Raw genomic sequence first — 15136 nt, 5'->3', positions numbered from 1 at the left:
AAGAAATATAAATTACAGATAAAATAAAGCTCATTTTGACTACCAATCAATCACATTCTCTTTACATTCTCTCTTCTTGAGGCAATCATTGTGATAATTTTGATGGATATTTTTTTGGATTTTAAAAATATTTCTATAATATAAACTTATCAAGAATATATTCATAAAATATATAGATTTTATTTATATATGCCAAATGGCCATCTGTCATTTGTTTTTTACCTACACCAATGTGTATCATGTCTATGTAGCCCCAAATCTTAGGGAACCCTGGATATTGTTATGTTTTTTAATTTTCACCATTTAATGGATGACATAAAATTTAATTTTTAATCTTTGACAATTGAATGCAATTTAATTCAATCACATCTCATTTTTTAAATCTACATTTTCTGATTACAAATGAATTTAAACTAATTATCCTTTTTATTGGTTGTAGTAGACCAAATGATGCCCACTAATATTCCTATCCCAATCCTCAGAACCTAAGAATATGTTACCTTTACTTTATAAAGAGAAAGGGTCTTTGCAGATTAAACTTAAAGACTGAGATGGGAAGGTCATCCTGAATTATCTGGGTTCTTCTAACCCAATATCATAAACTCTTGAAGGCATAAAAGATGGAAGAAGAGTCAAAGAAATGCAATGAGAGAAGGACTTTACCTATAATTGCTGACTTTAAAAATGGAGGAAGTTGGGCCATGAGTCCAGGAATGTGGCATCCTCCAGAAGCTGGGAATGACTCTCAGTTTACAGCTTGCAAGAAAATGAAGACCTCAGTGCTGCAACATCAAGAATCTTAATTCTTCCAACAACTCAGTGTACAGGAAACAGATTATTCCATAGAACCGCCAGAAAGGAATACAGTTTGCTGACGATGTACATTGAGAACTGTGTCAGATTTCTAACCCCAGAACTATCTGTAATAATAAAAGCGTAATATGCTAATTAGACCGAACATCCTTCCAGGTGACCTTCTGGATGAAGCCAGGGCTGCAAGGGAAGCTTGGGTCCGGGGTACCTGCTGGTGGCCAGAGGGAAGCCCAGGTCCCGGGTGCCAGAGGGAAGCCGGTGCCAGCAGCCAGGGCAAGGAAGGCCTACTCTTGCGTGAATTTTCTGTATCGGGCCTCTAGTAACATGATAAATGTGTTTTAAGGCTCTGAGTTTGTAGTAATTTGTTATGGCAACTATGGAATTGAACATTAGTATTTATTATTTTGTGACTTAATTTTCTTATCCTTTGTCCATTTTTCTATCAAGTTGTTAGGTTTACTTATTAACTTGTAGTTTTTTGTACATTTTATTTAATAACTAGAGTCCCAGTACACAAATTTGTGCATGAGTGGAGTCCCAAGGGGTGTGTGTGTGGGGGGGGGAGGGAGGCGGAATGTGATTGGTCCTCCAGGCAGGAGGTGAGATGCCCTTGTTGGCCTGGGATCTAGATCTGTCCCACTGACATTCTTGCCAGTTGTCGGGAGCCACCTGGTGGCCACTTTTATATTGTTTCTTCCTTGCAGAGTATCTGGAGAGGGGAAGTGGCCACAGTGCCCAAAGTCAACTTCCAGGAGGTCGGTGGTGCTGTCAGGATCATGCCAGCAGAGCTGGTCTACTGGTGCCTAGCCCCTTCTCCAGAGATTGGACCTGCAAGACTACTGAGGGAGTGAGTGGCTACCACAAGGCTGGTGGGCCACCAGGACAGAACTGTCAGTTGAGCAGCACTTCCACTGTGGGAGCACACTGACCATCAGGTGGCAGCTCCTGCATTATTGAGTGTCTGTCCCCTGGTGGTCAGTGTGCATCATAGTGATCTATCATTCTGGTTGTTCTGGTCATTCTGTTCACTTAAGCTTTTATATATATAGACTAGAGGCCTGGTGCACAAAATTTGTGCAGGGGTAGGGTCCCTAGGCCTAGCTGGCAATCAGGGCCAATCAGAACCTTCCAGCTGCTGGCTGGGGCCTTCCTTCCCTAGCTGCCAGCTGCCAGCCGGGGCTTTCCTTCATACCATGCTGTCCCCTGGTGGTCAGTGCACATCATAGCAAGCGATTGAATTCCCAGTCTCCCAGTGGAACTCCTGAGGGGACACATTGCATTTTAGCCTTTTATACCAGTATATATAGATACATTGCTATATTGTCTAGTCTACAAGTTGCAAAATTTTTCTCAATGTCAATCACATGTCTTATAACTTTGTTCATGATTGCCTTGATATACAGATGACTTTAATTGAATGTAGTAAAATTTATCAAAACATGTCCATTATTTTGTTGTCTTAAGAAAGCACTCTTTCTCTTTTATTAAAAGATAACCAGATGATGTGTTGTTTTGTCAGTAGGGTGATTTCTGGAATGAGTGCTGATAAGTGATTCGACTCTTTTAGTGGAGTGCAATAAGATACAGAAAATGAGAGATGAAAAATTAGATGAAAAGAAAAGATGAAATTTCAGTTTGTAGTAGTAATTCACTATAACATTTAGTTTCCATTTTTTTATTACCTTAAGCAATATAAAACTAAAATAAACAATTTCACATCATGTTTTGATATGTATATATATATATATATATATATATATATATATATATATATATACTTTGTCCAATTGTTCAGATTCTTTGACAAAACCTTGTCAAGGTTTATACTTTTTACATAGGTCAGGAGAAATGCTTTTTTTAAAAAAAAAAATAGATAATTAAAATTCCCACAGTAGATTTTATCTGTTTTATGGGTTATTAGAAATTTTTAAAAGCAATTTTAGAGTCCCCATTTAAGAAAACACAGTGAAATAGTATTGTCAGGCATGATGCCGTTGTAGGCATCTATATCTTCCCTTGATCTTAAGTGCCAGAGCCTTGGAACAAGACTAGACTTGCAGACAGCCAGAATAGCATTTTGCCTGAACTAACTTTCTCACATTAATCCTACTTATGTATTACTACTATTATGCAGTCTGATAATGTTCCCTGTCAGCTTACCCAGGTATCTAGTTCATTTTCCAGTGTGTGCCTTGTTAGATAGGTGATTTTGTCTGCCTTGCAGGGATAGGAAAGATCATAAGAGCTGATGTTAGCATAGCTTTCAGCTGGAACATCTTTGCTCTTGCAGAAATGCAAGCTATTATTACTTGAAAATTGGCTTTGAAATGTTATGTGTCATTTTTGTTGTTGCTATTGTTTCTTTTTAAATAAAATCAAGTAAAGAAGGGAGTCAAATTCAAACGCTATCCCTTGTCAGCTGCTGGGTAGAGATTGACCTTAAGTTTTTCCCACACAACCGATTATACAGCAATGTGGATTTGATAATGTAAATATAATTTCTGTGTCTATTGCAAGCTTTTATATATTAAACCACTGTGAGGCAGAGGGTATAGAGAGATTTCTATATTTAATGAAGCTCTTTATTATCTGAGGATGTGAACCAGGAAATACCTAATGCATTTGCTTCAAAGACCAAATTTTGTGGTGGCAGATGGGATTAGTCTAAGAATACCCAGAGGCCAATTCTCTTTCTGAAGAAATAATAATGATGATGGATATTGTTGTTACAATGATTTCTTTCATCAAGGATCTAAGTATTTTATTAACCAGAGTTATACCCTAGTATACTTTCAAGGTGAAAATGAAGCTCTTTATTTCTCTCTCCTGCTGACAAAGTTTTCTAGGTTAAAGTTAAAACACATTTTAATGATAACCTTCTTCTACAATTTAGACAAAAGAGAAAGGTGAACTAGAATTTAAATAGAAACTAGTACATGATTCATTTGCTGAGACTGTTTAATATTTCCAGACAAGTTAAATACTATTTATACTACTTATTAGTGAATACCAATGCACAGTGCAATCTTGAGGACTTAATGTGTGAACTGACAAATATTTCCTTAGCATGGTCTACAGAACCTTGCTTGCAATAAAATAGATGCACTTGAAATCTGGTATATTTGTATACTGTATGACAATATATTATCTGTATAGCACCATCCAAATTACATTTATAATGTTCTGAAGAGTACTGCAACAAAGAAATTTGTCTGACTTGTTTAAACTAGTTTCTCCCAAATATATTTGACCACAGAGCTTCTGTCTTAAATAATACCTGTTGCTACTTTTAAAAATGACATTTCCAGAGAATACACATTGTGAAATTCTGATTTATTCATTTACTACATATTAATGAGATCAGGATCCTAAATATTCAAATTATTGTTTTGGAGATTTTTGAAATTTATTTTAGTTTATGTTCTGGCCATTATATCTATACAATAGTAGAGGAATATGTAAATTGTCTGGGACACCATCATAGTAACAGTAATGACCAAACAGAAAGCTGCATGGGGCAACAAGGCTGGCAGGGGGGGTTAGTGAGGGATGACCAAACGACTTAACAGCAGGCTACATGGGGTGACGAGGCCGGCAAGGGGGCAGTTGCGGGCAAGATCAGGCCAGCAAGGAGGGGCAGTTGGGGGCCATTAGGCTGGTAGGGGAGGGCAGTTGGGGGTGATAAGGCTGGCAGGGGAGGGCAGTTGGGAGCAATTGGGCTGGTAGGGGAGGGCAGTTGGGGGTGATCAGGCCGGTAGGGGAGGGTAGTTGGGGGTGATCAGGCTGGCAGGGGAGGGCAGTTGGGGGTGATAAGGCTGGCAGGGGAGGGCTATTGGGAGCAATTGGGCTGGTAGGGGAGGGCAGTTGGGGGTGATCAGGCCAGCAGGGGAGGGCAGTTGGGGCGATTGGGTTGGTAGCCAGAAGTGGTTAGGGACAATCCGGCAGGCAGGCAGGTGAGTAGTTAGGAGCTAGCAGTCCTGTATTGTAGAGGGATGTCCAACTGCCAGTTTAGGCGGGATTGGGCTTAAACCTGCAGTCCGACATCCCCCGAGGGGTCCCAGATTGGAGAGGGTGCAGTACGGGCTGAAGGACACACACCCCCAAGCACAAGTTTTGTGCACTGGGCCTCTAGTATATACACTGAGTGGCCAGATTATTATGACCGCCTGATGTTTGTAGGCAAATTAGCTATAATTTCACGCTGAAGTTGCTAGAGGGCCAGACCATTATAAATAGGGAAGCAGGTTGTTTACCATGACAGTAGAAGTGATTGTTTTCTGAAGATATGGGTAAACAACGCTATTTAACAGCCTTTGAATGTGGGATATATATATATATATATATATATATAGAGAGAGAGAGAGAGAGAGAGAGAGAGAGATTATGTGAAATATATGTCCAAATATTCTTGCTTCACTTCTTTTTATTTCAAACAATATCATTCCAAAAGATGAAATTAACCACATCTATTATATTGCTCTCAATCACTTTAAGTTGGAGAAGAAAATGTTCTTTTACTTCTTTAAAAAGAAAACAAAGGAGTGCAGAAAAGTCTTCTCCGTCTGTTTACCAATTAAATATCATGGTGAGTCATTTTTTTCCCTGTGAACAACAAAAATTACTAATGCATAAACAGAAAATATGTCTGTTTTTAATCAAGAATCTGAACTCTTGGCCAAAATGTTCTCAAATATCTTTTTTTTTATGACTAGGCTAAGGAGGTTGGCCTCTATGTAGCTATCCAGCTATCTGTGCTTTGTTTTATTTTTAATCAGATTTGAAAATCAAGTTGGGCAAATGCCAAACACTAAAAGATTTACTATTTTCATAACTGTCACAATGCATATGTGGAAACTTATTTGCCTGCAAATTACAGATGAGCCCAATTAGGGAGGAAATTATGATTTCAAACTTTTTCAATAAATGAAGTAATTTTTAAAGAGGTCAGAAACATTACACATAAAGAGTCAATAAAGAAAATGATTTTTTCATTCATTCAAAAAGTATCCATTAAAGCATAGGCAGTATGTTAAGGATTAGCTGAATGTCTATGAGAGACAAAGATGATTAAATCCCAGATTCTTAAAATCATCATGCAACTGCAAAGTTAGTTCCCAATGGGTATATCTTTATGTGGAAGACACTTCAGGGAAAACTTGATTATCGACCAGGTTTTGGCCTAAATCTCTGTGTTCTCTTACTCTAACACCCTGGGCTTAACCATTTGTGAGATCAGATTGACACTCAGCAAGAGACTAACATCCTCAGTCTCCAAAATAATTTTAATCCTCAAAATCTTACCATTTGAATGAGTAGTAGAATCAGTCACAAATAAAGAAAAGAAAACATTTTCCCACAAAATTCAAAGTAGATCTAACCTAACCAATCTACTGTCTGTCTCAATCCATCTGGATATACTATAATTCTGATAGGTCTCAATTCCAATTGTGCCTTGAAGATCACCTTCGAAGTGGAAGATGATGCTGTCTACATTTTAAGAGTTCCAAGACAGAAAAGTAATGAAAGAATTTTACCAAACAAAAAAATGGCACTTGATATGGAAGGCTTCCTCATTTCTCTTGTCCAAAAACTATAGCCCTTTACTATGGCCTATTTATGTTCTTGAGGTTGGAGTTATGAAATGGGAAATTGAGTTCCACCTGGAGGTTAAATTCATGTGTGTCCTTTAGGGAGCTTATATTCTAGAAGTACTTAGTGGCTGTCAAATGAGGCTACACGTTAGACTGCATAAATGAAAATGGTTCCCAGGTTCCACTTCAGACATCCATATTTTTTTACCACACATCCAGATGATTCCTAAAATTTCAGTTTTTGCTATAGACAGACATTGGGTTGCCTCTGGTAATTTTAATATAAAATAAACTACAATGACAGTCATCAAAGAGGAACAGAGAATGATCTTTACTGTAGGAGCTATACCAGCAGCCAAGTGGATGAGTTGTCCCTATCAAGAAAATATGTTACTGGGGAATAATATAAACTCCCAGCATCTCTTTGGAAGTGGTGGAAAAGTTTATTAGCACAAATAAAACAAAGAAGCCAGACTTTAGTTATAGGGCTAGGATTCAGAACAAAACTTACCACTAATCATGGAGTTTTATAATTACTCAAATAGATATATAGAAAGAAGCAATTAAATAAATGAATAAAATTCACTAAATTCAAGCCTAGCCCAGCCAGTGTAGTGTGGATCAATGGTTTAGCATCAACCTGTGAACCAGGAAGTCACAAACCTACACTGGGCATAATTTAACTTTTAATTAATAATAAATGGCCTTTAAATCTTCAGTATGAACATCAGTTATTACTGGCTTGGCAAAATAGTAGCAAATATCTTAAGATGGTGAAATAAAAGATACATTTTCATTTCCCAACCTGTCTCTTCCCACAATATATACATGTAACATATGTCAGTACAAAGTATTTTCATTATGTACACATGTAATATATGCAAATATATATATTTGTATATATATTTGCATATGTATATATATTTTGTGTATGAAAGTACATGGGGGATACAATGACAGAGTGTGTCACTAATTCACACTTTTAATAAATATTTTACTCTGTAGTTGAAAAAAGAAAGCAACTTCTGAAACATAATTTAAACATTATATATCACACTTATTTATTTATTATTTGACATAAAATACTTTTGAGGCACCAGAGTAAATGTTGTAAGCTTGCAGAGATGCAGTGACACTTCAAGGAAGAAAATACATCTTACATAGGAAATATTTCTTGAATGATTTTACTCTAAGTGAATCTATGGCATGTTTCTAAAAAGAGCTTTTCACTCAAATTTAAGTGACAATATTTTAGAAGCATTATGGGCCTGTATATATAATACATGTGAGAGTATTTAATAGGAAAAGTAATAGTTCACATAGTTCATCTAGAAAATCGGCAAGAAGTTGTCTTGGGAAACTGCCTCATCAATGATTCAAAATTGGAGCAAGATCACAGATGTTTTGTTTGTGATAAGAATGAGGTGCCGGTTATAATTTGCCTGTGGTGACCTTTTAAAATAATGTCAAGTCCCAAAGAACTACTACCATCTGGATGGTTGCTGGCTCTAAGACCTGGATCTAATTTAGGCATAGAAAGTAAACTGGGATTATCTTGAACAATGACAAACTGATCATAATTTGTAATAGGTCTTTGTTGGCTCCCTGAATAGGACCCATTGCCCTCTCTACATGGCTCCTAATTTCCTGAGTAATAATAAGCATTGGCTTCTATAGTTTTGCCCATCACAGGCCTGCTTGCACAACGCCCAGGAGAATGAGCGCCTGTTACTTTCCCACTCCCAAATTCATCTTCACAGAGGTGGTCACCAGCAGGATAGGACACACAATATATGTTAGGTAACTATATGAAAAAATTGTCAATGCCTGATTTTAGCAAATTTATTGGGAGAAAAAAATGGGTATGTGCTCTACCTAGAAACTCAAGCATGTGGGTTCAAAAGAAATTTCTATATATAATGAATTATAACATAGCGAAAAGCTTTTCCCAAATTCTCTCAGATATTCAACAAAGGTTGAACTAGCTAGACAATATATGGCTCAACTATTACTTACTACTTACTTGATTTCTTTTACTTGTTCTCATTATAATATAATACATTTTCTATAAAGCACTGCTCCTGCATCAATAAATCATGAGGATTATGTGTGTCATGTAACCCTTGCTAAAACTTTAACCCCACTATACAAACTCCCATTGTAATCTTGAATAACTTCACAAGGTTCAGTTAAAAAAAATTAAGGCATATCATAGTTCTTTCATAATTTGTCTGTTTCAACACAAATTCTTGGAGTCTTACACGCTTTTTTCCTGGCTGCATTGACTACCTATTTTAAACTTACTAACTGTTCAAAGTATATTTTTTCTCTTATAATCAATCAATAAAATCTATTCAATAGTATTGGTATTTTTATATAGATAATTTTATATTTCAAATTAAATTAAATTAGCTCTACACATATTGTTTGTTGAATTTTTATCTTATGTTCTTTTTTTAAAATTTTGTTTTATTGCTTAAAGTATTATAAAGAGTATTAAATATATCTCCTTTTTTTCCCCCCTTGACCTTCCCCCGGCCTCCCCTACCCCCCAGTGACTTGTGTCCATTGGTTATGCTTATATGCATGCAGACAAGTCCTTCGGTTGATCTCTTACCACCCCCTCCAACCTCCCTGGCCTTCCCCCTGTAGTTTGACAGTCTGTTTATGCTGCTCTGCCTCTGTATCTATTTTTGTTCATCAGTTTATAATGGTCTTTATTATCCATAAATGAGTGAGATCATGTGTTATTTTTCTTTCATTGACTGGCTTATTTCACTTAGCATAATGCTCTCCAGTTCCATCCATGCTGTTGCAAATGGTAAGAATTCCTTCTTTTTTATAGCAGCGTAGTATTCCATTGTGTAGATGTACCACAGTTTTCTAATCCACTCATCTGCTGATGGGCACTTAGGCTGTTTCCAAATCTTAGCTATGGTAAATTGTGCTGCTATGAACATAGGGATGCATGTATCCTTTCTGATTGGTGTTTCTGGTTTCTTGGGATATATTCCTAGAAGTGGAATCACCAGGTCAAATGGAAGTTCCATTTTTAACTTTTTGAGGAAACTCCATACTGTCTTCCATAGTGGCTGCACCAGTCTACATTCCCGCCAGCAGTGGACAAGTGTTCCTTTTTCTCCGCATCCTCTCCAGCACCTCGTTTGTTGATTTGTTGATGATAGCCATTCTGACAGGTGTGAGATAGTACCTCATTGTTGTTTTAATTCGCATCTCTCGGATGATTAGTGAATTGGAGCATGTTTTCATATGTCTCTTGGCTTTCTGAATGTCCTCTTTCAAAAAGTGTCTATTTAGGTCCTTTGCCCATTTTTTGATTGGATTGTTTATCTTCCTTTTGTTACGTTGTATGAGTTCCCTATAAATGTTGGAGATTAAACCTTATTGGTGATAACATTGGCAAATATTTCTCCCATGCAGTGGGCTTTCTTGTTGTTTGGTTGATGGTTTCTTTTGCTATGCAGAAGTTTTTTATTTTGATGTAGTTCCATTTGTTTATTTTCTCTTTAGTTTCTAATGCCTTAGGACAGTGATAGCGAACCTTTTGAGCTTGGCGTGTCAGCATTTTGAAAAACCCTAACTTAACTCTGGTGCCGTGTCACATATAGAATTTTTTTGATATTTGCAACCATAGTAAAACAAAGACTTATATTTTTGATATTTATTTTATATATTTAAATGCCATTTAACAAAGAAAAATCAACCAAAAAAATGAGTTTGCGTGTCACCTCTGACATGCGTGTCATAGGTTCGCCATCACTGCCCTAGGAGTTGTATAGGTGAAGAAATTGCTTTGGCTATGTCTGAGATTTTGTTGCCTTTGGATTTCTCTAGTATTTTTATGGTTTCCCATCTTACATTTAACTCCTTTATCCATTTTGAGTTTATTTTTGTGTATGGTGTAAGTTGGTGGTCTAGTTTCATTTTTTTTGCATGTATCTGTCCAATTTTCCCAACACTATTTATTGAAGAGACTGTCTTGACTCCATTGTATGTTCTTGCCTCCTTTGTCAAATATTAATTGAGCATATTGGTTCAGGCTAATTTCTGGACTTTCTATTCTATTCCACTGATCTATATGTCTGTTCTTGTGCCAGTACCAGGCAGTTTTGAGAACAGTGGCTATGTAATACAGCTTGATATCTGGTATTAAGATCCCACCTACTTTGTTTTTCTTTCTCAGGATCGCTGCAGCTATTCGGGGTCTTTTTTTTATTCCCAATGAATTTTTGGAGCGTTCTTTCTAGGTCTGTGAAATATGCCATTGGTATTTTAATGGGGAGTGCATTGAATTTATAGATTGCATTGGGTAGTATGGACATTTTAATGATGTTGATTCTACCAATCCATGAACATGGTATGTTCTTCCATCTGTTATGTCTATCTCCTTTTGCAATGTCCTGTAGTTTTCTGAGTAGAGGTCTTTTACCTCTTTAGTTAAGTTTATTCCTAGGTAGCTTAATTTTTTTGGTGTGATGGTAAATGGGATTGCTTTTTCAGTCTCTCTTTCTGTACGTTCACTATTGGTGTATAGAAATGCCATAGATTTCTTGGTGTTAACTTTGTATCCTGCTACATTGCCAAATTCATTTATTAAGTTTAATAGTTTTTTGATGGAGTCTTTAGGGTTTTTTATGTACAATATCATGTCATCTTCGAATAAGGACAGTTTTACTTCTTCTTTTACAATTTGGATGCCTTTTATTTCTTCTTCTTTTCTAATCGTAATGGCTATTACTTCCAGTACTATGTCGAACAGGAGTGGTGAGAGTGGGCATCCCTGTCTTGTTCCTGTTTTTAGGGGAAATGAATTTAGTTTTTGCCCATTGAGTATGATGTTGGCTGTGGGTTTGTCGTATATGGCTTTTATTATGTTAAGGTATGATCCTTCTATTCCCACCTTACTGAGAGTTTTTATCAGAAATGGGTGTTGGATTTTGCCAAATGCTTTTTCTGCATCAATTGATATGACTATATGTTTTTTTTTTTCTCTCAATTTGTTTATGTGATGTATCATGTTTATTGATTTGCAGATATTTTACCATCCTTGCATCCCTGGGATAAATCCTACTTGGTCATGGTGTATGATCTTTCTGATGTACTGCTGGATCCGATTTGCTAAGATTTTGTTGAGAATTTTGGCATCTATGTTCATGAGGGATAGTGGCCTGTAGTTCTCTTTTTTCGTGGTGTCTTTATCTGGTTTTGATATTAGGGTGATGCTGGCTTCATAGAATGAGCTTGGAAGTGTTCCTTCCTCTTCAATTTTTTGGAATAGTCTGAGGAGGATAGGTTTTAGTTCTTCCTTGAATGGCTGGTAAAACTCCCCTGTGAAGCTGTCTGGCCCCGGGCTTTTGTTTGCTGGGAGCTTTTTGATGACTGCTTCAATTTCTTCCATAGTTATTGGCCTATTGAGATTTTTAGATTCTTCCTGATTGAGTTTTGGAATGTTGTATTTTTCTAGGAATATGTCCATTTCCTCCTGGGTGTGTAGTTTGTTGGAGTAGAGTTGTCCGTAGTATTGTTTAACAATCATTTGTATTTCTGTGGGGTCCGTTGTTATTTCGCCTCTATCATTTCTGATTTGGTTTATTTGGGTCCTCTCTCTTTGCATCTTGGTGAGCCTGGCAAGAGGTTCATCAACCTTGTTTATCCTTTCAAAGAACCAGCTCTTGGTTTCATTGATCTTTTGTATAGTTTTTTTTTTTTTTTTGGTCTCTATGCAATTTATTTCTGCTCTAATCTTTATTATCTCCTTCCTTCTGCTCACTCTGGGCTTTTCTTATTGCTCTCTTTCTAATTCTTTGAGTTGTAGAGTTACATGATTTATTGCCATTTTTTCTTGTTTTTTTGAGGTAGGCCTGTAGAGCTATAAACTTCCCTCTCAGGATTGCTTTCATTGTGTCCCATAGGTTTTGGATTGTTGTGTCTTCATTGTCATTAGTTTCAAGGATGTTTTTAATTTCTTCTTTGATCTCATTGGTAACTCAATCAATATTTAATAACATGCTATTCAGCTTCCACGTGTTTGAGTGTTTTGGATTGTTTTTATTGTAGTTTATTTCTAATATTATGCCATTGTGGTCTGAGAAGATGCTTGGTATGATTTCAATCTTCTTGAATTTGGGGAGACTTTGTTTGTGACCCAATATGTGGTCTATTATTGAAAATGTCCCATGTGCACTTGAGAAGAACGTATATTCTGCGGCTTTGGGGTAAAATGTTCTGAAGATATCATTTAAGTCCATCTGATCTAGTGAGTCATATAGGATTGCTGTTTCTTTGCTGATTTTTTGTCTAGAGGATTTATCCAGTGATGTCAGTGGTGTATTAAAGTCCCCTACTATGAATATATTGTTGTTGATCTCTCCATTGATATCTTCCAGGAGTATTTTTTATATGTCTCTGAGTGCTCCTGCTTTGGCTGCATATATGTTTATCAGGGTTAGATCCTCTTGTTGTATCGATCCCTTTAGTATTGTGAAGTGGCCTTCCTTATCAATTGTTATGGCTTTCACTTTGAGGTCTATGTTGTCCTATATAAGTATTGCTACCCCAGCTTTTTTTCATTTCCATTTGCCTGAAAGATATTTTTCCATCCCTTTACTTTCAGTCTGTGTGAGTCCCTTATTCTGAGGTGGGTCTCTTGTAGACAGCATATATATGGGTCATGTTTTTTTATTCATTCAGCCACTCAATGTCTTTTGATTGGAGCATTTAGCCCATTTACATTTAAAGTTATTATTGAAAGGTACTTGTTTGTAGCCATTTTTATTTTTTGTGCTTGTTTTCTTTCTTAGCTTTTTATTTCTTCTTTTTACACCAGTCCCTTTAGCATTTCTTGCATTGCTGGCTTGGTGATGATAAACTCCCTTAGCCTTTTTTTTTTTTTTTTTATCTGTGAAGCTTCTTATTTCTCCTTCAATTTTGAATGATAGCCTTGCTGGATAGAGTATTCTTGGATTCAGTCCCTTGCTTTACATCACTTTGTAAATTTCAATCCATTCTTTTCTGGCCTGATGTGTTTCTGTTGAGAAATCATTTGATAATCTAATGGGAGATCCCTTGTATGTAACTTTCTGTTTCTCTCTTCCAGCCTTTAAGATTCTCTCTATGTCCTGAACATTTGCCATGGTAATTATGACGTGTCTTGGTGTGGGTCTTTTCAGGTTCATCTTGTTTGGGACTCTCTGTGCTTGTGTGACTTTTCTCTTCCCCACCTCAGGGAAGTTTTCTGACATTATTTCTTCAAATAGGTTTTCTAACCCTGTTCCTCTTCCTGTTGTTCTGGCACCCCTATTATTCGTATGTTGCTTGGTTTCATGTTGTCCCATATCTCCCTTAGGCTCTCCTCCTGTCTTTTAATTTTTTTTTTTCCAATTGCAGTTCAGTTTGAGTGTGTTTTGCTTCCCTGTCTTCTATTTCGCTAATTTGGTCTCTGCTTCTCCTAGTCTACTGTTGAAACTTTCCATGGTGTTTTTTATTGCAGCTATATCACTCTTCATTTATTCTTGATTCTTACATAAGTTATTGTTTTTTTCATCCATTTCTTCTTGATTCTTACGTAAGTTGTTGATTTTTTCCTCCATCCGGTTTATGAACTCTAGGACCCTTATTCTGAATCATTTTTCTGACATATTGCATGCCTCTGTTTCACTTAGCTGCTTTTCTGGTGAATCCTCCTTTTCTTTCCTTTGGGGTTTCTTTGTCTACCCATTTTTGGTCTCACCGACTGATCTAGATTTCGAGTCATGCAGGGGCTGCTCCTCAGTTGGCAGCGGCTCCTCTGGTGGGTGCTGTTCACAGCAATGGTGTCTCCTCTGGCTGGTAGGAGAGGCTGCTTGAACAGCTGCTGTTCCTTGGACAGGGGTGGGCTGATCACGAGGCTGCTGCTCCTCAGATGGGGGCTGGCTGAGCGCGGTTGCTTCTCCTTGGTCAGGGGCAGGCTGTTCACGTGGCTGCTGCTCCTTGGATCGGGGCTGGCTGCACGCTGCTGCTCTCCCTCAGATGGGGTGGGATACTCATGAGGCTGCCGCTCTTTGGACAGGGGCAGTTTGCTTACAGGAATACTGGTCGTCTTATGGGTGTGGCCTGCTTGCACAGCTGCTGCTCCTCAGATGGGGGACAGGCTGCTTGTGTGGCTGCTGCTCCTCGGTCGGGAGGTTATCTTATGTTCTTTATTACACAATACACACACACACACACACACACACACACACACACAGTTGGCTAAAAATATGTAATTGTAAGCTTTTTCAGTTATCAATTCCTAAATTAAATCAGACTACCCATTTAAGGCACAATTCCTTAAACAAGTTTTTTAAAATATATTTTATTGATTTTTTACAGAGAGGATTGGAGAGGGATAGAGAGCCAGAAACATCGACGAGAGAGAAACATCGATCAGCTGCCTCCTGCACACTCCCCAGTAGGTATGTGCCCGCAACCAAGGTACATGCCCCTGATTGGAATTGAACCTGGGACTCTTGAGTCCACAGGCCTACGCTCTACCCATTGAGCCAAACCAGTTAGGGCTCCTTAAACAATTTTAAAACACAGAATCTAGGAAAACATTGTAAGCCACTATAAAACTTGACTCCTAAACCTAAATTTTATAATTGATGGATTTAGCACTTAGGTTCTTCTTGTTAATTTTGATCCTTTTATTCACTTGCCTTCTAATTCTTAGCATGCAAATCACTGCTGTCTGG

This window comes from Myotis yumanensis, unplaced genomic scaffold (genome assembly GCF_028538775.1).
Source record: "Myotis yumanensis isolate MYYU_CA2020_CCGP unplaced genomic scaffold, mMyoYum1.0.hap1 SCAF_2, whole genome shotgun sequence".
Classification (NCBI taxonomy): domain Eukaryota; kingdom Metazoa; phylum Chordata; class Mammalia; order Chiroptera; family Vespertilionidae; genus Myotis; species Myotis yumanensis.
The sequence above is the reverse complement of the archived record's forward strand: the minus strand, read 5'-3'. Positions refer to the sequence as shown.